Below are 25,479 nucleotides of genomic sequence, written 5' to 3'. Positions count from 1 at the left end.
AACCAGCAGGGAGAGCATTAAGGTTAGGCAATATAGGATCCATTTCAGATGCTTTGGGATAATCTTTAAATTTTTTAACCAAATATATTAACCACTAAGGAAATATGCTTTGGATATAATTCAACTGTAACTCAGATAGTTCTGGGAGTAATGGGACGCCGATATGTTTTCTTCTGCATGGAAAAAAGTGGCTGCCCCATACGTTCATTCTTTTAGGGGTAATTTGCAATGTGCTCAGAAACAGCCATAAACCAGGGATGGCAACTTTTTGGGACTGAGGACTATTAGTAGTTTATGTGCAGGAATCTGGGCATCAAATTCTCAAAAGGGCTTGAGGCTGGGACTGAACCCATATTTCTTTCATTTTGTGTCATTCACTTAAACACGTACAACTAATAGTATTTTATTGGGCATTTCATAATTTTACTCCTATCACATGCAGGATTACAATTCATTGTCCATATCTGAAGGGCTTGACAGTATATGGTCCAGAGGCCCCAACCTGCATGTTCTGTTGTAAATTTCCTCTTGTAAATTCTAGTCTTTTGGAGCAGCAGTTATCCAGAGACATCTGCAGTATTGGGCAGATACTATGGTAAAGTAACCGTAATATCTGGGGGCAGCAATGATGGCTCTCATAACTTTCTGCACCACAAAGATTTTCCTGCACCTCCAAATTATCCAGTTGCCTTTAGTTGGGGTAGAGGATACTACGCTATTCTGGGGCCAATGTTCAAGAAACCGTCAGTCCAACTGACTTCGATTTATGGAATGGAAGGAAAGCGTTACCATCTTTTTTACCTCAGGCAGAACATAGTCTTGGGTCATTCTTGTTATTATTAGTCTGTTTGGCTTTTTAAGCATTTCTTTTTGAAAGTTGGCTATCAGCTCAGGAGAGATGGATACAATGACTTTGCTTTGGATTACAGATTTCCTGGACATTTCTATCAGCCAATATGTATTGTCCTCATATCTGAAACATCTCGATTGAAATCCTTGCACTCAACTTTCAGTGTAGCCTTGGGCAGGTTGTCCCGTTCAGCCCATTTTCCCCAGCAAGTTAGGTAACAGAGTCATGAAGGCAAACACGAAAATTTAACTTCCAGAGTTTGTTTTTCTTAGAATAGAGATACCTGATATTGTGCAGCTAGGCTGATATGTAATTAGTTTGGTGTTCAAAACACGTGTATTCTCATTTAAGTTGAACTAATACTCAAAGCACAATAACATTAATTTGGAAGCATGCAGGTGACTCTGCTAATTTCATTTTAATTTAGTGTATGGAGTCCTGAAATCCTTTCCATAAATTAGTATTTTTAAAAAAAGGACTTCTGTGAGTATGCAATAGTTAAGAAAACAGAGGTTATGCATATTTGCATATTGTCAAACCCCATATAGCTGTCAAACCCATCTGGGTGGAAAACCCAAAGCAAAACCACACCGATTTCAGAAAGGCATCTTTAATGTTAGTCAGGATAAAAACATAATAACAGTAACTTTCCAAACAGACTTAAAGTAATTCAGTTAATACAGAATCTCTGCAACATTTACTTCCCACAGCTACCGCTTCTCACACAAACTGAATTCTGCCTGTATCCCAGTCTCTCACCCCTATGGTAACATTAACACAGTTCAAGAAATACACATGTAGACATTTTGTGATCCACTAATACCATCAGCAATTCATCCTTTAATTTTAGGGAGGAAAATCAGTTTCTTTGTTGAGGTTCCCAACTTCTCTATAATCTCATCTTTTAATAAAGGTTTTGAAAGCACAAGCAAAAAAATTCAATTCGTTATAACTTGAATGTTAGGCTTTAGTTTTAGAGTTCAAAAAACAGGAAAGTGGCTATCTTGGCCATTTTAAATATCACATCTTTTTCAAGATGAAAAACAGTAAAGCCTGTTTTTCTAGTTTGTTCTGCTAGGAATAGAAATAATTTGGTTGCTATTGTTATTTACTTTTGAACAGAGATGATGGCTTGTAATTATTTGTGGTAAAATTCATTAACTGCCACTTTTTATCCTTTTGGTTAAACTCTGTATGAACTGGCTCTCACACCTGTAAGAGTATTTTCCAACTCCTCATTTTCTTCTCTAATTACTTCTTGATTGTGGGGTAAATTTTCTTAGCTTCTGGAGAAAGGAAATCATTGTCTTTTTATCTTCTCTGTGGGGAATTGATTCCACTTGTTTACTGATGTGTGTGGCAGACTGAATGAAATGGTTCCTAATTAGCATATATGAAATAATCATTGGTCTATCCGGAGTCATAATTAATGCATTAGGAAGAATTTACCGAATGTCAAGGAGAAAGATATTAGCATAAATGAGCTTATTTTAGACAGGCTTTGATGGAGAGAATACTTTTCAGAAAGAATGTTTACTAAAATTAAGCAATAACAACATATCAATTTACTAAGAGTCATTACTATGCATGATTGGAAACATTAACTTTTGAAACTGAACTTCATTTCCTGCTCTTCAGAACTGTCCCCTCGTTAAGTCTTTGTGACATTTAAAAACACATCATATACTATCATTGAACATGAGAGGGGGCAAGGGAGAGAGGATCCAGTCAGAGGAACAACTGCTTCAAACTTTTTTAATGTAACGTACTTAAGGTGTGGCACAAAACATGGAAGTATACAATCTGATGAGGTAAATCTGAGTTCCAATTTCATAAACAATCTGCTCTAGCTACAAATATAACCTACAGTCAAAAGCAAAATAATATGATTATAGCCACCCATCAGTTAATGTGAGGAATACATTGTTATTTGTTAAACTAAGTAAAAAGCCATGATTATGCATTTCAAACATTTTCACCTTTCTTTTATGATGACTCACATTGCTGCAAGTCTCTGCTTCAACCTGAAATGACCACAAAACTAGATATGCTTAGAGGCAGCTGAGGAAGTAAGCAGGAAGGTTTTATGTGGAACCCAGAACAGAAAGTACAGTGGTACCTCGGTTCACAAACTTAATTCGTTCCATGAGTCTGGTCACGAGCCAAATTGGTCACGAACCGAATCAAATTTCCCCATAAGGTTCAATGTAAATAAGGTTAATCCGTTCTGAATCATATGTATTTTTTTTTTAACCACAAAAATATGAAACAAAGTACAGTACAGTATGAAGAGAGAGAACACTAACCTTGCTTGAGGTGACACCAAAAAGCTTCACAGCAAGTGTCTGTCCGTGACCATGATCTCACCTAGAGGAAGCCATGACCACGTGTCAGAGCAGGGAAGATGGCCGCGGGTCGTGTTCGTCACCCAATGCGGAGTTCGCAAACAGAAGCAAAATTTTACGAACACTGCTGTTTGCAAACCGAATTGATCGTGAACAGAAGTGTTCATGGGCCGAGGTATCACTGTACTTATAGCTCACCTCTTTCATTTCTTAGTATCCACCTTATGAATGTTACATGGGCTGTCCCTTCTGATGGGGCTTCTGCCTCCATATTGGCTGTGTGCTAAAGAGCTAGCCATGGAGGAAAACACATTGAATACATGTTGACTGGGTCTATAAAAAGGAACTCTGCTTACACAGCATTATGACTTTTATATTCTTTAGGTTTTCTTCCCATGTACAAACTTTATGCATTTAGCAGCCTCCCCTTCTGCAGACAAGTTTCCCAATTTATGGAGAGCATGGTGTACATATAAGCATGAGGCATAGTCCAGCATTGGCAGTCTAGCTTTTTCTCCAGTTTGTGCTTTCTATAGAGAGTAATAGCAATTGATGTAGTTTATAAAGGTAAATACCACTTTCTGGACTATTTCAGGCATCACATTTAGTTTTGCACACACTCACACACAAAGAAGTACATGATAGGCAAATTCATAGTTTTCCCTCTCTTTAATTAAAAGAGATTGTCTTCTGAAGAAGTTGTTCTTTCCTTGGAAGAATCCTTGGATTCAACCTGATGATTTTTACATGCACATTTGTAATAATCTCTATTTCTTTTGAGAATTAGAATCTAAGGAGTTTCTGAACTTGTCCACTAGTTGGCCATGAAACAAGGTATGCATTATAGTATCATAAAGAAAGAAGAAGGGGGACAAACACAATTCTCTGTGAATTCAGATGTGCCTGAGGCAAAAGATTCACTTCAAGAGGACTCCAAGGAATAACTTGATTGAAGGCAAAGACAAAACAGCCTTAAAGAGTACCACTTGATTGTTATTTATGGTGAGGTTATATAACTAAAAAGCATTTCAATATTTTTATAATTTAATGTTTACTATACAATTGCCTTTGTATAAACACGGAAAACACAATTCTCTGGGAATCTGGAGAGGCCTGAGGCAAAAACCTCACTTCAGGAAGACTCCAAGGAATAGTTTGATTGAGGCCTTATGATAAGTCTTTGTGTTACAGGAAAAAATCAGCAAGATTCAAGGTGTGAAAGAAAACTGTAGCAGAAGAGTGACAGCTCTCCAAGTTTTCTGTGCTGCAAAAAAAGAAAAAGGATCAAAGTCTGAAACAATAAAATTATAGAACATTTGTGGCACTTGCCTGGACAATTTTATAATTTAATATTTACTATTGATTTTTTTTTTTTTATAAACACAGAGAACAGAATTCTCTGTGAAATTGGGAACTTCAGGAAGACTCCATTTTCTATTTGTTCAGTAGGAGGTGTGAAGAACAATTGTGACACACATGTACTTGAATGAGTGTGGTTGCCAGTGCAGTCCTGGATGTTGTTTGTTTTGGGTCCCAGATCAGGTGGACAGCTATAGTAATGTTCAAGTAAATGGTAGCTTAGCTTTGCTTCACATCTGCCACCCCAATGCAAGAAGCCTGGAGAGGGGTAAGGTGGGGCTAAAGGCATGACCCCATTATCTCTTCTCTTTTGAACAAACCACATATTTAGGCAAATTGTAACAGGGCTTTTGTGATTGGCAAACAAATAACTTTTCATTACTTAATCACAACATTTCTATATAGTCCTATCTCAAACAACTCAAGGTAAATACAGTGAATTCACTGTATATAATTGCATGCAATATGTAATTGTTTGAAATGGTTTTCCTTGAAATATTCCACATTTATGTAAAAGAACATTAATTACACCAACATTTATTTGTTATGCCTATCCTTAATTTTTTTTTTTTATCTATTTGCAATTTACAAGGTGGGGTTATATTGCCCCTATGAAGAAACCCATAATAAGGAAATCATACACTTGTAGTATACACAACATCTATAAAGTTAATAAAAATCTTGATTTATAGCTACTAGAAAGAGCTATGGTTTAGAATTAAAAAATGTCTAAGTTATACAACTTGTGCAAGTATCATAGAAATTTTAAATTAAGGCTCCCCACCTGGACTTGCAATAATTTAATAGAGGTATCATTGAAAACATATAAGTACATATGATTTCATGTACTCATCTTGGAACCCGAAGAAGAAATTATAATTATTTTTAATTCTTTAGTTTAAATCAGTAGAATTTTCCTGGGTTGCAGAAATAATTTCTCTTCAGTATCTTTCCCAGTTTCAAGTTTACATAAGAATATTATACTGAACTGTAATTTTTACAGTTTCTGGTTTGTACGCATATATTAGAAGTTATGCTCTACATTCTTTTTTATAAATAAGTTTGCTCGTGCTTTCTGGAGCCTTTGGCCTCCATTTTGTTATAGTCTCCAGGATTCTTTTAGTCTGTATGTTTTGATCCTAAACAACAGTTAGTTTCTCAATTCAAGGGATATGTGCTCAAAATACTCTTTAAACTTACTAAGACTTGCAGATGGAACTCTACAAGCAACAGTAAAATGTTGGAAGTAAAAAGAGGGTTAGGTCACACTCATATGATATGGCTTGTCTCACTATTGCCTCATGTTGGTTTAATATCCTTAAACTGGTTAATATAGTTTTATAAAGATCAATATGTTTATTTGAGATGTAAATGTACTATTGAATTATATACCAAACATTTGAAACCTACCACTATATCAAGAATTATGGATTTACCAAACATGGTACAAAGCAACAGTGTTATACTTCAGTGCCTGGACAAACAGTGCAACCTTAGATTTACAGTCTTGGATCAACAGCTGTATATGCTGAACCAAGCTAACACCATGTTTAACTACTGCATGATCTTTAGTATAAAAAATAGTAAGATGCACAGGTTGTATCTGGGAATGCACACTGAGGTAATACCAGGTGCAGAGATACTAAGAAGTTCACAGGCTGATAAGCTAGTTTCTCAGACAACTTATTTTGCACACAAGATTAATGAATGCTGAGCATGATGGTTATAGAACTTTACAAACCAGCCCCTTGGCATTGACATGCCATGGCAGAACACAGCATATATACCTGTTGTCCATCAAAAGAAGCATGGTGTGTCTACTTCTGTAAGTACAGTGGTACCTCTAGTTACGAACGCCCCTCCTTACGAATTTTTCGAGATACGACCAGCTCCGGCCCCAAAAATTTACCTCGTGTTGCGAACTACCTCGAGTTACGAACCAGATCCGTGGCCATTTTCTCTCCTGTGACACGTGGTCCGCGGCCATTTTCCGCCCATTCCACGTGGTCCGCGGCCATTTTTCTGCCCTGCCACGTGGTCCGTGGCCATTTTTCCACCTTGCCGCGTGGTCCGCGGCCATTTTTCCACCCTGTCGCGTGATCCGCAGCCGTTTTTCTGCCCTGCCGCATGATCCGCGGCCGTTTTTCCACCCTGCCGCGAGGTCCGCGGCCGTTTTTCCACTCTGCCGCGTGGTCCGTGGACGCCGGAACAGATTAACGGTAATTACATTGAACCTTATGGGAAAATTTGCCTCGTGTTGCGACCAATTCGAGTTGCAACCAGAGTCACGGAACGGATTAAATTCGTAACTCAAGGTTCCACTGTATTTACCTTTAATAAAGCTTGTACTGTTCACACTGGCTTTCAGCTCCTCTTTCCTGGGAAACCCATATGGACATAGCATATTTGCTTTACCCAGAGATGTTTCTTTGGGAGCACTGGAGGAAAACAACAACACATGTTTGCTTTCTGTTTATGTCTGGCTGTCTAGCAATGCAATAAAATGTTGCGTGGTCAAGGTTTAATTGTGTGTTTAAAAAATGGGCTGAATTGTTTTCTCTTAATCTAATATAATATATGTTGGGCTTTTAAAATTTTATTCCTGTTTGTTTTTATGTTATTTGTTCTTTCTTAGTTCTTTTTCCTCTTCTTTTGTATACATTTAAGCACACACACACCCCCGCTTAATTTAGCTCTGCAAATTTATAGAGTAAAACATGTTCAGTAATATCTGTGGGGTGAGGGAGTAAAAAAAGTCAAGATGGCAACCGTTCAGCATGACCTGCCCCTTTGTATGTGCATGTAACTTTGATGCATATTCAAAAGGAATGGGGCTACAGTCATGGTGCCATAATCTTCACCTTGACTCTTTGGACTTCCCTCCAGTTCCTTCTCTTTCTACTGTATCTGTCCCTTATGTTTAATGAAGATAGCCAAATAACTTGACTAAAAGTGTGTATTATGTTCCAGAATGAGCAGCCAAGCTAAAGGCTTGAAGAACTGCTTGGAACAAGAACCATACTAGCAGACATAAAGCAGGAACTGCTGCTATGCTAGGAGAGTCATAACTGATGCATTTTTTCTTCCTGGTTAAGTCTGTCCATGACACATAGTTTCAACTGGGAAGCTGTCAGCATCTTAGACCAAGCTAAATCCAAAAATGCAAGGGAATTTCTGGAAGCTTGGTATTCAGACAAGGCAGCCATCAACAGGCACATAGAGACAAACAACATCTACACACTATTCAAAAGAGACAATAAAAAGGAAAACAAAAGACCAGAACATCTCCTCACCAGCAATCATCACCCAGATAAGCAGAGATTAACACCAAGATTATCACCAGACATACAATCAGCAGTAAACAATACCCTAATCAAGGAACTATCAGAGGGAAAAAATAAAACAAAACAAAACCACACCCCCACCAACACTGGCAGGGCATGTCACTGTATATAAACAGAGAGCAAACCCCACTCCCTTCTAGCACTGAAGATGTTACCTAGCTGGGTAATGAAACGTTTGCAAGAAAATAGCCAAGCTCGGAGAACCCCAAGGACTCCACATAGCCTATTCAACCCTGAGCTACACATATTCTCTTCTATTGGTACAATAAGCATCTCTTAAAAGATTAATGGTTTAATAAATAAATAAAAATAAAAGGCTAGAAAATGTGAGGCTGCTAAACAATGTTTCAGTAATCCATATTTTCTGTTGTAGCACTTGCTCTGTAAGTAGAAGGTTGCTATTTTGAAACCTGGCAGAAATCTGGGTTTTTAAAACTTATTATTTTTATTTCCCTGAATTCCTACTTTTCCTTTTTTTGTTTGTTTGTTTTTTCCCCCCTTAAAAACCCAGCAGTGCACAATTTCATGATTTTGCCAGTGACCTGAGTTAGAAGAGTTTTATCCCCAACTCCCAAATAGTCCATAAGCTATTTGGACTGTTTTAGAGCTGAGGGTGAAAAATAATGAAATGATGTACTACTGAACTTATTTTTAAAAAAAAAAAGGAAAAAGAAGGAAGCTTAGGGAAATAAAAATAATATTAAAAAGAAACCATTGTGGTCTGTTTCAAACCGGCTACTTTCTATTTATAAGATAAATGTCATAATCATTATTGCATTAAAACATTCATAGCAAAATTAGTTCTAAAACACATTAGAAAACAAAAGGCTAGTAAGAATTTTTTTTTACAAAAAAACTAATTATGGTGTTTTAACTTAAATTCACTTTATCTTTGGGGGGCAGAGAAAGAGAGAGAAAGAATCTGTGCGTATGTGTGCGTGTGGGCGTGTGCATACAGTATGTATACATATATATGTCCATGAAGACCTGTCCAGAGGAAGGAAAGCGATCGGCCATTGCTTTCCTGGAACAGAGAAAAAGAAAGGCACAGCTGAGGGATGGTCCAATAGAAGGACATGCTAGCCTGCTGTCCAGACTGAACAATTTGTATGCTGTTGCCAAAGTGTCTCAGTCCAGACCGGATCTTCTTGAGCCATTTTAGAATCAAGCTGACATGGCACAGAATAGGAGCACCTTTAAATCTGGATATGCTCTGAATCTGCACTCCCTGAAAGTGGTGCTTGCTTGGACTGGCAGGAGCTTACCTTCCTTTTCAGAATCAGAATTAGCAAACCTAAAAAAACTTTAGATCTTCTTCTGAAAAGACAGATTGATGTTGTGGTCTTATACCAGTCATAGCCTGCCATTTCCTCATTTCACACCATCTTTGGCAGCCACTATTTCCAAGTCTCTGACTTCTCTGTTTTAAAGATAAGAATGTTGGTTTACTAATACATATGCAGAGAGGTGCATTTTATCACATGAGTTATTGCTTTTCTCTGCATGTATATGCAAAATAAATGTATGTGTACCTTTTGAAGTCAGATGAGTGTCTAAGTTAATTATTCTGCATCACTTGAGAATTTGAGTGCTTGTTTGAACTAATTATTTCTTACTTAGAAATTAGAAGTATCTATTTCTCCAAATGAGTGAAATCACAGTGCATAAATTTGCACATTGTACTTCTGAAAACCTCCAGTGTACATATGAAGAGGTGTGGGGTTACATATGTGCATGGATGGAACATATTGCCCGTCTTTTCAGCTATGCATACTGATGAATAGCTCTACTGTTCTTTAGCTCTGTACTAGAGATGCAAAGGCGTGGAAAAGAAGAAAAGAAAAGAAATTGAGAAAATGAATTATGGAATATTTCCCAGTATCAGTTTCTTTTGAGTTACTCAAAATGATTAAAATGGAATCAGTAAGCATATAAATAAATGTGCTATATTTGGAAATATGCCAACTCAAGAAATAAATTCATATTTGAAAGAGTAGGAAAACAAGCAAAATCTAATTTTTAAAGGTCCATAAAATAAGAAAACAATAAAATGATAAGAAGCAGAAGAGCTAGGAAATGAATCTGGGCAGTCCTGTCACATATGTAGACTGAATCTTTTCCCATTATTTCCCCCATAAAATTGCAATTCTTTGAAAATCCAAAACACGCATATACACACATACACAAACCTGACACACACAGACACACACACAGTATATATCCAGTCCTGATACTTACTGTTTTCAGAAGATTGTTTCTCTTTGTTTTTTGCCTAACTGCTTTTCCTAAACAGACAAAAATGAAAAGATATTATTTTCCTTAGAGTTCAGAAACTTGTAGCTCTTTCTAAAAAAAAAAAAAAAGGACGAGGAGGAGCCTTCAAGTCAGTGCTGACTTCCTGCAGCTGCTTGGGCAAGTCTCTGTAGTTTTCTTGGCAAGGTTTTTTGGAAGTGGTTTGCCATTGCCTCTTTCCTAAAGCTGAGCAAGAATGACTGACCCAAGGTCACCCAACTGGCTTTGTGCCTAGGTGGGACTAGAAGTCACGTTCTCCTGGTTTCTAGCCTAGTGCCTTAACCACTGCACCAAACTGGATATCTCTAGCTCCATTGCAATAAAAAATAAATAAATAAAAATACTTTAAAGAAGTTTCACTTATAATCTTTGCCTGATAACTTTCTTATCTAATATATCAAACCAAATTACGCATAACATATTTTATTTCAATTTTTCTCCATGTTTTTCTCCTCCCTCCCTTAAAATGATTTTTCCATTGCTTCAAAATTCCTGGAAATGTTCCATGTTTAACAAATTCCTTGTCTTTCTTCTGACAAATTGCTTCTAACAAATTACTTGTTTTTCTTTCTTTATCTGTAAAAGTTACCATTTAGAAGTTCCATTCCTGACTAAATGGTTTAGCAAGGAAAGTGAGCTGAAAAAAATATGGTGGGTGTATGTGTGGGGAAGCCCCACAGCTGGCATAAAGAAGGTGGACTGTATACATGTGGGTGAGAGAAATTTGTCTGAGATCCATTGCCAAACCTAAAAACTTACCTGCTTACCCTGTAAATAAGTAACTCTCACTAACCCATTTCATCGGATGGTGATGAAAATAAATTCAGTAATAGTAAAACATAATTCAGTCAGGGTGGCATAAGTAAGTGCAGTGTATTTCATTAAAAAAAATCTTAAGCAGAGTTTTTTTTTAAAAAAAGTCTGACATTTAAAATACTTTTCTATAGGGCACATTTCAGCATTCTGTGAAAAGCTTTCTTCTCAAATATGGAGTAGCTTGAGCTCCAGGAAATGAGTTTTCATGAAACCTTCATCTGGATTAACATTTTCTCTGATGCCAATAATGACACCCATGAGAATAACTTTTTCACAAACAGATCCTGTAGAAAAGAGAGAAAGGTGTGGCTCTCATTCTGGTGGACTACATATACCATATTATGGTATATTTTCATCTCTTGTACATTTCCAGTGAAGCCTCTATCAAAACGTGTGATATAAATAAATTATAAACAAATTAGTCCAATAATTAAAATAATTAAAATTCTGCACACCAGTGTTCAGGACTCCCTGGAGCATCATCAGTTCCAGAATTTCCACTGCTATGCTGTGCCCTGGTGCTGTGCTATGCCCAATTATGGCAATGACAACATTGAGCACAGGGGAAATTTTAGCGCAGGCATGCTAGTTCTGCAAGATCAGTGAAATGTGGATAAATATATCTGCTAAAGTGTATGTATCTCTGCTGCTGGCATTACTGCCACCATGCTAATTATTTCACTAAAGGGCATATCTCACTCCAATGAATGTATAAATGTCTTTCAAATATTTTACAGAGTTGGAATCAAATTTCTCATGGTGCCCTTATAATAAGTTGTGCAGATCTCATTTTGCAAGAAAGAAAGCCCAGCATTTCACTAATTTGGGATTAATAATGGTTTAATCATGTGAAATGCCATTTGTGATTGTTCTCTAACTGCACGGGATCAATGGCAGTATAAAATGAAAGGATATATTGATTGAGAAATTGTCTTCTTTTATGGCGTATTATAGATTAAAGGATACCTTTTCTTTGAAGACTTTCAAACAAAGGTAGTCATATAAGCATATTTATCTTTTCTGTCATTGTTATGTGCTGTTTTATCTTATATATTTCCCAAAGAAAATGTATATATTTAAGACCACTTAGATTTACCTTATCATGACACCTATGTTTTATAGTGCAAACATTTGGATCAAATGAATTTCAGGACTGCCATGTTTGTACCAATTACTCTAAGGGACATCATTTAAGAAAATATTTAATTTTTTCTTTTAATTTTATTTTAACAGGTATTTAAAAATACAACCAAGAAAAAGGAGAAAAAGAAAGGAAGGCACAAAAAAGAAATAAAAAAGAATTGTACAAGCTGTGTGAACGACAATTTCCAAAGTAACATCAAATTAGTACTACATATAATAATAATGTTATATCAATTTTAACTATTATTAAAATCAAATTGATAATTAGCAGAGGCAACTAATGTAAGAGTCATCAACCAATATAAACAATTAATAGGAGTTTTTATCTTATTTAAGAATGTCTATCCTTATTATAATGAATCAGACAAAATCTAGTATTTTAAAGCCTTATGTTGATAAAAACCCAAACTTTGGATGTGATATAAATCCATGTGCAGATTTATAGTCCATAAATTGTTTCCAGGTTAAGTTAAATTCTGTATCAGAATTTTTTTTGTTTAATACAAAGTTATTTTTGACGTCGGTGCATACTCCTATAGCTTAGTCTGTCATTCTTCTAAGGAATGAATTATATGTAATTTCCAATAAGAAGCACAGAGTATCCTAGCAGTTGTTACGATATGCAGAGCCTCCTCTGTTTATTTTGTAGGAAAACAAGGCACAGTAATGCTTAGCAGAAAAACAGCTGGCAGGAAAAAAATGCTAATAGTTACATTTTGTTTCATTCTATGGTGAATCATCTGAAATTTAGTTTCTTTGTTGTGGCCAGAGCATGAATTTACCCAGTCTATGTTAGAGTAATTCAAATCTCACATTATTACAAAAATTCTTTTGCCTGCCTTCCTGATTTCCATCATTTCAATTTCAGCATTTTAATCAGGTGGGTAATACCATATCTTTAAATCTAATTTACATTTGGGGTCAGATATTGCCACCGTACTCATTCTGTGCAGAAAGCTAGTCACTTTCCCAAGGCCCTCCTTGGCACTGGCATTGATTGTTTGAAATGCTCTCCATCCTGACAGTGCATAACCTAGATGCCTACTGAAGATCCATTTTTTTTCACCTGGGACTTCCTTGAATGAATGATAGAGTTAGATTTTACCCCCCCCCCCCATCAATTTGTACTGTACCTGTTTTGTATTGCCTGTTTCAACAATCTCAATTTATTATTGTTTTTATATATGATTGTTCAGGTATCTTATGAAGACCCATCTTTTTATTTGGGCACTCCCTATAAGAGTGGTAGCAATGGATTGTACTGATGGAAGAAGGTCCCTAGTTCAGTATCAAGAAATAGTTTTTAATGTTATAGCCTTTCATTAATTGATTCTCTAGGGTGCAATCTTATGCCCCCTAGGAAGTATGTAGAGATATATGTTATAGCAGGCAGAGTGGGAGAAACACTCCACTTTCTACCCCAAGCCCGCAGGGCATAAGAAATGTCATGGATTTTTCTTTTTCTGCCACCATAGAATTTTCTGCCTGAATATTTAGATGATGCTTTATAGCCCACAAAATGGTTTACAAAAAACTTCCAAAGTGAAATTGTACTTAGATCTACAAGAACCTTTTTATCTCCTTTATGTTATACCAGATGGGAGTACCTATCAAAATCAGAGCTAAAGGAGTGTGTCACCTTGCAATATGACAATACCACCAGGAAACTCTCTAAGCAAATAGACACAAATCTGATATCAAAAACTGTACAATGGATAAACCAGTGTGAGATTATCTAAACCTCTCTGGACATTTCTGCTAGTTTATAGAGTTAGCATAAAATTGAGGATTAGAAATAAAGTTTAAGCTTCAGTCATAATAATAGTTTCTTATCCAACTACAAATATTCCTAGCAATGTGTGAAGAAATGTAAAACCTTGAGAATAGTGCAGGCGTGCGCAAGCCATTAATGGGAAGACTTGCAGAAAAGATTACATAGTCTTGGGAAAGAGGAAAGTGTGAGAAAGAAACTCAAAGTAACCCTGCCTTAATTTTGTTAATATAAAAAGAGAAACTTAATCTTTCAAGATTCTGTTGGTCTACTTTACAGCAATAAGGAGCATTTCTGGAATCCCTGCTATGCCTGGTCCCCTAACTTGAAGGGCTGACATCAATCTTGAAAGCCTTACTATTCTCATATCAGAGAAGCATTGAGTATATTGCTCTGTTCTCCTTGAAATCTATCAGAGGATTTGTGGGGGAGGGGAGTATTTCAGGACCAGGATCAGATACCTTGCCTCCTTATCTGAGCATGTGACTGTACCATCAACTTGAAGTCTGGAATGCAGATCCCAGCTAAGAGGCAATCATATCTACTCAAGAATTAATCATTTTTAAAAGAGTTTCTGGACAACAATCTGAAGAAATGTTTTATTCACTCTTCTACATCTTCAGCATCTGCAACAATGTTTGTGTATCAACAAAAGATCATTCCTTGAGAGCTGAACATGATTATAGGTTTCTTAACTCTGTAATCACTAGGGATCACTATCTACTGCTTCTTATGTCCAATCTGCTAGATCTCCTTGAGAAAGTACACATTTATAGTAAATTGGACTTGAGAGAAAATTACAGTTTGATCAGCATGAAAGAGGACTATGAATATTTAATAGCTTTTGACATCAGGTATGGCAAATTTGAATGTACAGTAATGACCTACAGAACCCTTCATTGTCTTGCAATCTTCTTCAGATTCATAATTTTTTTTTAATCTGGTACTTTGGACAAATGTATAAGTGGCATACTTAGATGACATGATTTTTTCAGGAGATGGATCTTTGCACAAAACTCACATGAGAAATAACTTAGAGTGACTCTGTAATCACAAGCTTTTTGCCAAGTTGGAAAACATGCATTTCATCTTCCCCAGTTGAACTATTACAGCTATTGAATATCTATGGGCAGAATACAAATGAATCCTGCAAAAGTACAGTTCATTCTCACATGGCAGGCATCTAGAAATGGGAAGGTTGTCCAAAGGCTTCTGGTCATTTACCAATTTTTATAGAAAATTTGTTCCTAATTTGGCAGAATGCACAAGACTATTTATTCAGCTTCTGAAAAAAGGGCATATGTTCAAATAGTCTACTCAAGAGCAAGCAGCTTTTCAGGACTTCAAATTTCCTTTTTCCTTCCATTCTCTGCCATCTTTCTGTTGTGCAAACAAACACCTTGGCCTTTGTCAGGGCTCATATGGATAACCACCAGATAGACCTGCAAAAAGACTGCCCTTTCTCTATGATTAAAGGACAATTACTTCACAATGGGTGTTTATATGTTTTCCTTCCCCTCAGAAAAAATAAAAAGTTTTGCAACTTTGACATGACAGTAAGAGTGTAGGGCATGGTGGCCTGTTTAAAAGACTGCAACTGATGCTCAAAGAGTTCTGTTAGGCAAGGGTGAGAGCAGATGTTAAGCACTATGTGTCTTCCAGGGAAGCAATGGCGAACTGAAGATGGCTTCACTTTCAGCAAAGCTGACAACTGCAGCAGAATGAGGAGCCAATGAAGGGATCAGCACCTTGAAATTCCTACCCGGACAAAGGGGAGGACTTGGGATCACCCCGAGGGCTCCTTACGGAGGCTCCCCTTGATGAGATCATAAAACAGTGATCTCTGGTGGGTTTCAGAGCTCTGGGAGCTGGGAGAGTCAGCTTGCCCAAGCCGTGGTTCAGAGCTTTCAAAGAGACACTGGGTTCACCCACTTCCTTTCTGAATCACTTCTGTAAATGGCTTGTAAATCAAGTTCAGGTTCACAAATTTGATAATCCCGTGAATGCAGAGGCCTTTATCCTATCTTTAAAATCTCTGATGGACAAGCTTGATTGTGTTTCATTCTATAGAATCTGCCATGGGAGAAGCCAAAGTCTGCCTACAGTAAAAGCCTCAGTTTAAGTCTACATGCCAGTATATTTTTTTTCAGTACTCCTATTTGTGTTTGTTTTGCTTATTTCAAGATAGAGGGTCTGGGCATACCACCAATTCTACTGCTTATTTTTAACACACAAGACTTTTTTTTTTCTTCAGTTAGTAATGTTTGAAACTGTTTTGTAATTTTCAGTGTAAGAAGAGAGATGAAATCACTGTGCCATCCCCTTTGGGAAGTCATCAAATTCTGTGATTTTTCTTTTCTTTTTTCTTTACATATTTTTTCTTCTTCTTTAAGATCCCTTTTAATCTTTTTATAATGTCACTTGTTTTTTTTTATTTTTATGCACATAATCACATTTTTTTCCTTTAAGTATAGATTCTATATCCATGTAATAGAATGGTATTTGAACGTTAAATTGAATGTTTATGGAGGTTCTACATCTGTGAGCAATACTAGAAAATATGTTAAATATTTAAATATAGAAAAGTTTATTATTAGATATTTGTTAAATGGTACAGGTCATAAAATGAATTGGTATTTGGAGAATATTGATAAGTGGGCCAAAATAAAATTTATGGATGAAGGTAGTTTAAATGTAAAAGAGTTATGAGAATCCAAGAAACAAAATGTAATCTTAGCATATTTAAAATCATTAAGGGCAGATATTGCTTATTTACAAGAGACTCATCTAATGGAACAGGATAAATCTGTATCAATGAAAGATTGGGAGGGATAGGTTTACCTCACAGATACTTTGACAAAAGCCTAAGGTGTGACCATTTTGGTTTGAAAAGGATTCCCAGTTGATGTACAAGTTATCAGTGATGTATATTTAAGTTTGTGTTCCAAAATAGCAGAGACTGAGGTAGCTATGGTTAATGTTTATGGGCCAAATTTAGATTCTCCTACTATGTTTTATGAATGTTTTCAACACTTGAATGAGTGTATTTATGATAAATTGATAATAGGAGGAAATTTTAATGAAATATTGGATCCTGAGCTTGATAGAAATACATTGGCAAGGAAAAAACAAACATTAGTGAGGGAAACAATTAAGACTTATATGGAAGAATTGAATTTAGTAGACCCTTGGCATTTGATGTATCCAACAAAAAGAGAATATATATTTTATTCAAATGTGCATCAGAATTTTTTAAGGCTTGATTTCTTAATATTGTTGACTTTATATAATCAAATTCATGATTCATATCTGATCATAGTGCAACCACCTTGAAATGTGTGTTTCAGAAATTGGTTAAGGTATCGAAAAATTGGTATCTTAATGTTTCCTTATTGAATGATAAAGAATTTGTACAATGAACGCAGGTTGAGATCTTATAATATTTTGATCTGAATTCATAAACATCAAGTGCCTGAATTTTTGAATGGGAACCATATAAAACATATATTCGAAGTAGAATTATTGCTTATGCATCACACAAAAATAAGATTAAAAATAAAAGGGAAAATAATTTGAAAGATGAATTGAAACATTTATGAACATAGATGGTTAGATGCCCATCTACAGTTTTGTACAGAGGAATACAGAAAAAGAAATATGAATTAACTACTATAATATCACAGCACACAGAAATTATGCTAACATGTTTATGACAGAGATACTAGGAGAGTGGTGAAAGACCTGATAAGATCTTGGCTAATCGTTTCAAGAAACAAACAAACAAACAAACAAACAGGGCAATGACTTCAATCATTAGAGGTGAAAGAGATATAATGTATAAAACTTCAATGGATATTAATTGTCAATTTTTAAAATTTTATTCAGACTTATATAGTAAACCAGAGAATGTATCGAATAAAGATACCGAGTTTTTTAAAAATAAAATTAACATACCACATTTAGATGATACAAAAAAAACAGCTCTTATTTGCTCCACTATCTGAGCTAGAGATTAAACAAATAATTTTAAAAATAGCAAGTGATAAAACACCAGGATTAGATGGATTCCCTATTGAGTGTCACAAAACATTTATAGATCTTTCGGTACCAAAACTTGGTCAAGTATATGAAGAGGTATTTGATAAGGGAATTTTATCACTGGCATTTAATTAGGCTTATATTATAGTTATACCAAAAGCAGGTAACGATCATACTCAGTGTGTTAATTATCATCCAATCTCATTGATTAATGCTGACACAAAAATTTTAACAGTAGTATTAGCAAATAGATTACAACAAGTGATATTGTTCGTTATTAAAAATGATCAAGCAGAGTTTATAAAAACTAGGCAAGCAGCAGTAAACTTTAGGTTAGTTGTAGATTTAATAGACTTGAATAAAAACAAAGATCAATTTGTAATTTTATCATTAGATGCTGAAAAAGCCTTTGACAAAATACATGAACAGTATATGTTTTCTGTACTAAATAGATTTGGATTTCCTTTGGAATTTATAAAAGGGTTAAGATATTATATGAGTTGCCCACACCTAAAATAAAGATTAATGGTATGTTTTCTCCTACTTTTCCACTATTTAAAGGAACTAGACAAAGATGTCCACTTTCACCCTTGCTTTTTGATATTTGCATGGAACCCTTGGCTTGTGCTATTAGACAACATAGAGAAATCTACAGAATAATACACAACTCAGTTGAACACAGATTGGTTTTATTTGCAGAAAACATTCTTTTGTTTATTTCTAAACCTCACACTATTATTCCAGTGTTGATGCAAAGGACAGATGCCTTTAGTAAAATAGCAGGATACTCTATTAACTGGTCCAAATCAGAATTGATGCCAATAAGTGAAAATTTGGTTACCATTCATTTAAGGAATATCAATTCCATATTTGCATTAAATCGATTAAAAATTTAGGTATGTATATACCAAAGGATATTACTTGAGCAGTACTTAATACTGGTAGTCTCTTACCAGCAGGAAAATTGGACTGTAGTACTGCCTCTTGCAGAATGCGCATATAACTCACTGCATTCCTCTATTGGCATGTCTCCCTTTGAAGCAGACTATGACTACCATGCCCATCTTGCCCTCCAGATCTTCTGCTTCCACTATTCCCCGAACTTCAAACTTTCTCAACAATACACAGGTGGCTCAGCTCCTCTTAGAGGAAGAGTTATATTTGGCCAAGGCTGCATACAAGCATGTTGCAGATAGGAATAAACAAAATGGTGTCAAAACTGAGCTGGACAATTTGCTGTGGCTTTCCACTAAATGTTTACATTCCTCCCAATTGTCCAAAAAGATGGGTTCAAAGTTTATTGGCCCTTCCCATTTATACATCTGGTTAATTCAGTGGCTTCTATCTATAGTTGTCTGCTTCAGTGATGATTCATCCAATATTCCACCAGTCACTCCTTGTTTGTGAGGGGTCACCCTATCCTTTGTATTCAGTACTCTTTCTCCTCTCCCCACCCCAGTTCTTATGGATGAAGACAGAGTGGAGTGTATTTTGGACACTAGACACAGGATGAGAAGCCTGGAATATATTATTCCTCGGAAGGGCTATTCTCAGAGAAGTCACAGGAGAGGACAACAGATGTTTATGCACCATAACTTGTTTACCATAACTTGTCCAACTGAAATTCCTGCAGAAACCCTGCCCCCACCACCTCCCCCCACATCTATAGATAATGACCCCCAGGATGAGGGAGTCTTCTTTGCTTCTTTCCTTTCCAGTGATAGTTGCTATGTAATAGAAGGGGAGGGGCATTTTCCAGCTCCATCTGAATCCTTCCTGCCACATTTACCTGTTGATCCTGTCAAAATGCCAAGCCCAGCTGCAAGCAAGGAAGGATGGAGTGCTTGTGTGCCCACTGCCCTTGACAAATTGCCTGACCTGTCTTTTCTCACAGGAGTGTGGAGTGATTTTGATGGGGGAGGTAAAGGAATGTACATCTGACCTTGGGAATGGGGAAAGAATAAACTGAGCCATTAAAGTGGGGAGAGGGTATGTTGCAGAAAAGATTACATGGTCCTTAAGAAAGAGGAAAACATGAAAAAGAAATTCAAAATAATTTTGCCTTGATTTTGTTTAGTATAAAGTGGGATAAAGAGAAACTTTCAGTATTCTGTTATTCTAGTTTACTACAATAAAAAACATTCCTGGAATTTGTAATGTCTGTTTCTTGACTTGGTCTACCTGATACAATGCAAGCGTTTATTCTGTCTCCAATTATGGATATCTACTTTGCTTACTTCAAACTTTTTTAATACTTTTAGAAATTGAATTTTTTGCATTTGGTATTTCACGCCCACTCATTTCCAGTTTATTATTCTTCTTGTTACAAAACCGAAGATGGCGCTTCATGCTGCTAAAGTAAAGTAGATGTTAGAGAACTTCATGGCACCACAGATTCTTCTTCTTGTTCAATCAAATAGGATATATCTCTGAAGATCCTTGGCTTTGTCTTGGTTAATGCAGTTTCTGCCTCTTTCCTCCCTTTGGTATCCTGGTCGTCACTAGCTGTTCCACATGCAAGTGTTTTCAGTTCCTTTTTTATTGCACCAAGAAGTGCATCGCTTATATTAATCCACCTGATTTCTACATATTATGCTGATGTAGAACAGGATTCCTCAACCTTGGCAACTTTAAGACGGGTGGACTTCAACTCCCAGAATTCCCCAGGTTGAGGAACCCTGATGTAAAAGACAGGAAGGAAACCTTTCATAAGAATGGGGCCATCCAAGCTGAGCCTTTGGGACCATCTTGACAAAGTGTTGTTATGTGTTAGTCCCAATGGTCTGCATTGTCACTTTATTTTCTTCAGCAGAACATGAAATGTGATATAAACATGATACAACTGTCTACAAGTTGCCTGTTTGCATTTCTTCTTTCCTGACCTGTATCTTGATGTAGGTTTCATGGAGCATATACTTTTAAATAAAAGTCTTTAAAATTGAACATTTATCTGTGGAAAGGGCCCTGAATGCCAGGGGTGCTATTTTAAAGGAGCACAATTACACAGTTATTCAAGTGTTTATAATAGTTCAACTAGCTCAGTTCATTGGCAGATGAGGAACAAAGAATACACATACACACACACACACACACACAAACCCTATTTGCAGACTCTTGTATGTGCTTAAATAAGAACTTGCTTTTGCCTCTTCTATTACTCTCTTTTTGTCTCTGCAGATAATATATTTTGCAATCTGTTTTCCTTGACATTTTCTAATCAGGTTGTCTGTTTTTATGCAGGGGAAACAATAGTGGAGAAATCAGCTATTTTAGACTATTTGTTGCTGTCCTACAAAGTCTTTATGGTGGCATCAGCAGTCAACAATCTTTCTGGAAATATATGCAAACTGCTGTAAGTGCTGCTGCTCTGTTCTTTGCTGACATTTTGGCCCAGTGATAAATGCAGTAGCACAAGAAGGCCATTCCAGAAAGGTCAGTGCCAGAGAACCGATTAGCGTGGCAGCTGCTTATGGAAACACGTTCTTGTGATGGAATATACCATTTGGTTCATTTTTCTTTGGGGCTTCTGGGCCATTAAATGAAAAAGAAAAAAGGAAGGAAGTGCGCTATTGTTTTCTGGCTTGAAAATTTATTTTAGCAATAATTAAAGAGTTAAAGTAGCCTACCCCCAGTGCTTTTATTTCAGGGTGAACTATTCAGTGTAAAATACCAGCTAGTAGTTTATTGGTATTGGGATCTGAAACACCACTAACTCTTGCTAGCTGCAGATAGCCTGGGTAGAAATGAACCTTGAAAGAAGCTTACAACTATCTGTTTCTTGGTTCCTCCTTTTAAAATCTTCCTCTGTTGATGGGAGGGAATATATTAGATCAGCTGGTAGAAAAGGTGATGCAGAATGGTTGGTAGGCTTAATATCCGTCACCTCTCAATCCTTTCCTATCATGGCCCTTGCTATGCTTCCTTTAGGAATGTTTCAGTGGAATTTCCCCAAATCAGAAGGCTGTAAAGGAGATAAGAACTTCAAGGTGCCATCGGCCTTAAAAACCAAACATAAACTGGTTTCTGAGAAGCAATCTTATTAGCTTTGAAACATAGTTGAAGGATGATCCTGGTCCTGTTTCTACATAGGCCTCCTGTTGCAGAATACTTGAATTGTTACTGTATTGGAATAATTGGAAATATGTCTGTTTGGATAGGGCTAAAATGTGCTGGTTTGAGCTAGGGCCTCAGCAGATGGCAGTACCTAACCAGCCTTGACTGATCTAGAATGCTAAGCAGGTTTGGCCCTGATTAGAATCAGGATAAGGATTCATATGGGGGATTCAAGAGTGTTGCTGAATCCATGAAGTAGAAAATACATCTCAGAAGTTAATGGCAAACCACTCCTGTCAAGACACTGCATGGATATGTTCATGTAAGTCACCAGAATTTGACCTTCATTCAAAGGTGACTTTATTTACTACATTAGTTAGAGCATGAATGGACAATTCAAAGGATGCAGCTATGGCTCTCTGAAGTTTTGATGTGGTGCCTTGAGACTCTCATTTGCCAATGAAAATCAGTGGTAATTCAGTTCCTATTTAATTCCTTATGGCCAAGAAGCTGATGCGTTTGCTAGCCCAGCAGGGTCACAATCTAAATCATTTTGCCCCCACCCCCAGACATACAAACAGCACACCCTAATACACCTGATTCTTGCTTGAGGAAATACGTTCTGGAGGAGGAGGAGGAAGATAGATTATAATGTGGAACAGTTTTATTCTTAATTATAATATATGCTTCTGAGTTTTGATTAGTTGATTTTCAAAAATGGGAACATTCCATCATTAAAAGTTGGATTATATTTTGCTTCAGAGACTGAATCTGCTGGAACCTTCAAGAAACTTCAGATTAGATGTGTGTTGGTTTTAGAAAACAACCTAATTTATCTGAGAGGCTCTGGAAGAAGAAATAACTTAATAAGTAGAAGTTTATATAGCAATGCTATTTACACAGACTAATTACATGGAAGACAGAAGACAGATTTGGGTAATGAGGCATTTCTGAGATGTGGTTCATATAATGCAGGTAATATTTCATAACATCTACATCTTTCAAATACATCATTTAGCATTTAGAGTTGTTCATTTTCATAATACATAGCTTTCAAATACTGATGTCTCTGGGAAATGACTTTACATTATTCATATTGCTTTAATGATTATTCAGACCTCATCCCATGTTGACTTAGGAAGGCCAGGTGTGTAGAACTATCTTTGGAAGGAAGAAAATATCTCATCCTTTAAACAGGATTTTAATTTGAAAGTCAACAGCAGATATGATAATTTAGGCAATAGCAGCGTTAACAAACACCCAGCATCTTTTGAGATTATAACGGTAAAAGATCGTCCTATCTGAAAGAAAAACAGTACAGTAGATGCTATCAATCCAAGGTTATTTTTCCCTTTTTCATACCTAAGTACTCATACTCAAGTACAAAATATGGACAGGCCATCTCAAGTATAAAATACTTGTAACCATGTGTCTCTACCAGAAACAAAACAAATGTAAATTTTAAAAATCCAAAGTTATTATCCAGCTGCAAAGTGTACATAAATGGGATAGCTAGAACATTAGAACTTGTATGCCTTCTCAGGAGTATCCTCTATCTATCTATCTATCTATCTATCTATCTATCTATCTATCTGTCTGTCTGTCTGTCTGTCTGTCTGTCTGTCTGTCTGTCTGTCTATCTATCTATCTATCTATCTATCTTTGGCTACTGTTCATGCAAATAAGTAATAATATATCATCATCCCCTCAGAGATCAGACTCTCCCTGACCTTGCTGGGTTTTCACAAGACCTTAAAGACCTGGTTTTGCTGTTGAGCCTGGGGTCCTGCTGATGTGAGTGAGCCCATTTCTTGGTTATGCTAACTGGGATGATTATTAGTGTCATTTTGGGTTGGTTTCTTGGCTACTGTTTATGCTGTTGATAATTTTGTTTTGTTTTTATTCTGTTTTTCATTGTAAGTTGCCCAAAATCATGTACCTGAAATGGGTGCCCGTATAGATTTAATAAATAAATAAACAATAGATAAAATATTAGAAGGTGGGGAAATTGGCTTCTCATTAAAGTAGAGATAAATCAGTCAATTCTACTTGCTACCATTTTCCCGTTTTTTTAAAACTTAATACATTCCAACCCATACACACACACACACACACACACACACACACACACCAATTTTACCTAATTCCTTTGCCACCATTTTGCCTTTATTTAAAGCGGTTTGGTATTTTCTGTGTCACCCATTTTCCTAGTCTAAATATTTTTGACCATAAAGTGGATTTGGCAAGACGTATACTGCAAAAACAGTCCTAAAATTGTGAGTATCAAAGGAAAACTGCCTTCAGTTCACACAGTGCAAATGTACTAAGTTTATGTCTAAATGTGAACTAAGTGACATCCTTTTTTTTTCACTGTCTAGTAAAAGGAACTCAATCCTTCTCATTCTCATGGTATTCTATTGACATCTGCAATTGCTGCAGGACATAAGACAGGTAGCCAATTCAGCATATTCTGTAATCCATAGAACTCTACAATAGCAATCTTACTCTAGACAGATTCTTGTACATTTAAATATTTAGAAATGTGATTAATCCAGTCCTGGAAGTATAAGGCATCATTCTGAGTGAATAATTGTTGATCTCAACCTTGTTTGGCATGGTGCATACAAATAAGAGATACAGATATATTTATTTTGCCCTTTTTCTGAATCCCATTTTCTTTACTGGATATTTCAGTTGCTGTATATTTAGGAACTAAAACATCTTTTTGTAAGACATCTCATAAAACTACTTCCAGCCTGGCATAATTTTAAAAAATGCACAATTGACTGCACTTTGAAAGGTACAATTTGATATGAAGACCTACCAATAGTGTGCTTTACACAGGACACTGACAACTTATCCATGAGTAATCACAATGAGTTAAGAAATAAGAGGCAAGAGACAAAGGCAGGTTTGGCTTAGAGTAGTTCACTGATTTCAACTGAAAATCCATATTTACAGTTAGAAGAATAGATGAAATAACTGGCAATATTTCTAAAGCTGTCATCTGAATCAGACCACACTACTGCACTTGCCTAATAGTAGTATTTTATTTTAATTCCAGCTTTGGAACAATGTAGATTTATGAAAGAATTAGGAAGTTTAACTTGGTTCAAAGACATAAGAAAGACAGAAGCTCTCAGATAATAAAGAATTGCTTCATTAGCTACCCATGCTACTAATCAATTGGTTATCCGAGGACACTCATTGTACAGGATAAACCAGTTAGTCTGTGGAGGTTGAAGAGGAACTTGCAATTTTCAGCTGGGTTTCAGAACTGGAGATAGCCCTGAGATGGCATTAATCACACTTGTTGCAGCCATCCTGGCCCTCTTTGATCTTTAAGCAATCTGTGATACCATTGATAATAATATCCTTCTGGACCTTAGGGGGTTGGGAGTGGGGACATAGTATTGGTTCTTCTCCTTCCTCATGATCATTTCCAGTCAGGGTTGGTAGTGGGGGGAA

General features: G+C 36.3%; 1 long non-coding RNA gene across 1 annotated transcript in view; it reads right to left on the bottom strand.

The window, feature by feature from the left end:
* LOC148214971 (uncharacterized) overlaps nucleotides 1–10,238 on the bottom strand; it is a 126,477-nt gene extending 116,239 nt beyond the window's left edge. Inside the window, exon 1 of the long non-coding RNA XR_015796897.1 lies at nucleotides 10,137–10,238. This is a non-coding gene — a long non-coding RNA (uncharacterized LOC148214971). The remainder of the gene's footprint in view (nucleotides 1–10,136) is intronic.
* Between the last annotated feature and the right edge of the window lie 15,241 nt (nucleotides 10,239–25,479).

The sequence above is a fragment of the Python bivittatus genome, unplaced genomic scaffold (genome assembly GCF_059951505.1).
Source record: "Python bivittatus isolate LINGU-HERP-01145 unplaced genomic scaffold, Pbiv_v1 ctg000480_np1212, whole genome shotgun sequence".
NCBI classification, from domain to species: Eukaryota; Metazoa; Chordata; class Lepidosauria; order Squamata; family Pythonidae; genus Python; species Python bivittatus.
This window is presented reverse-complemented; position numbering and strand designations above follow the sequence as displayed.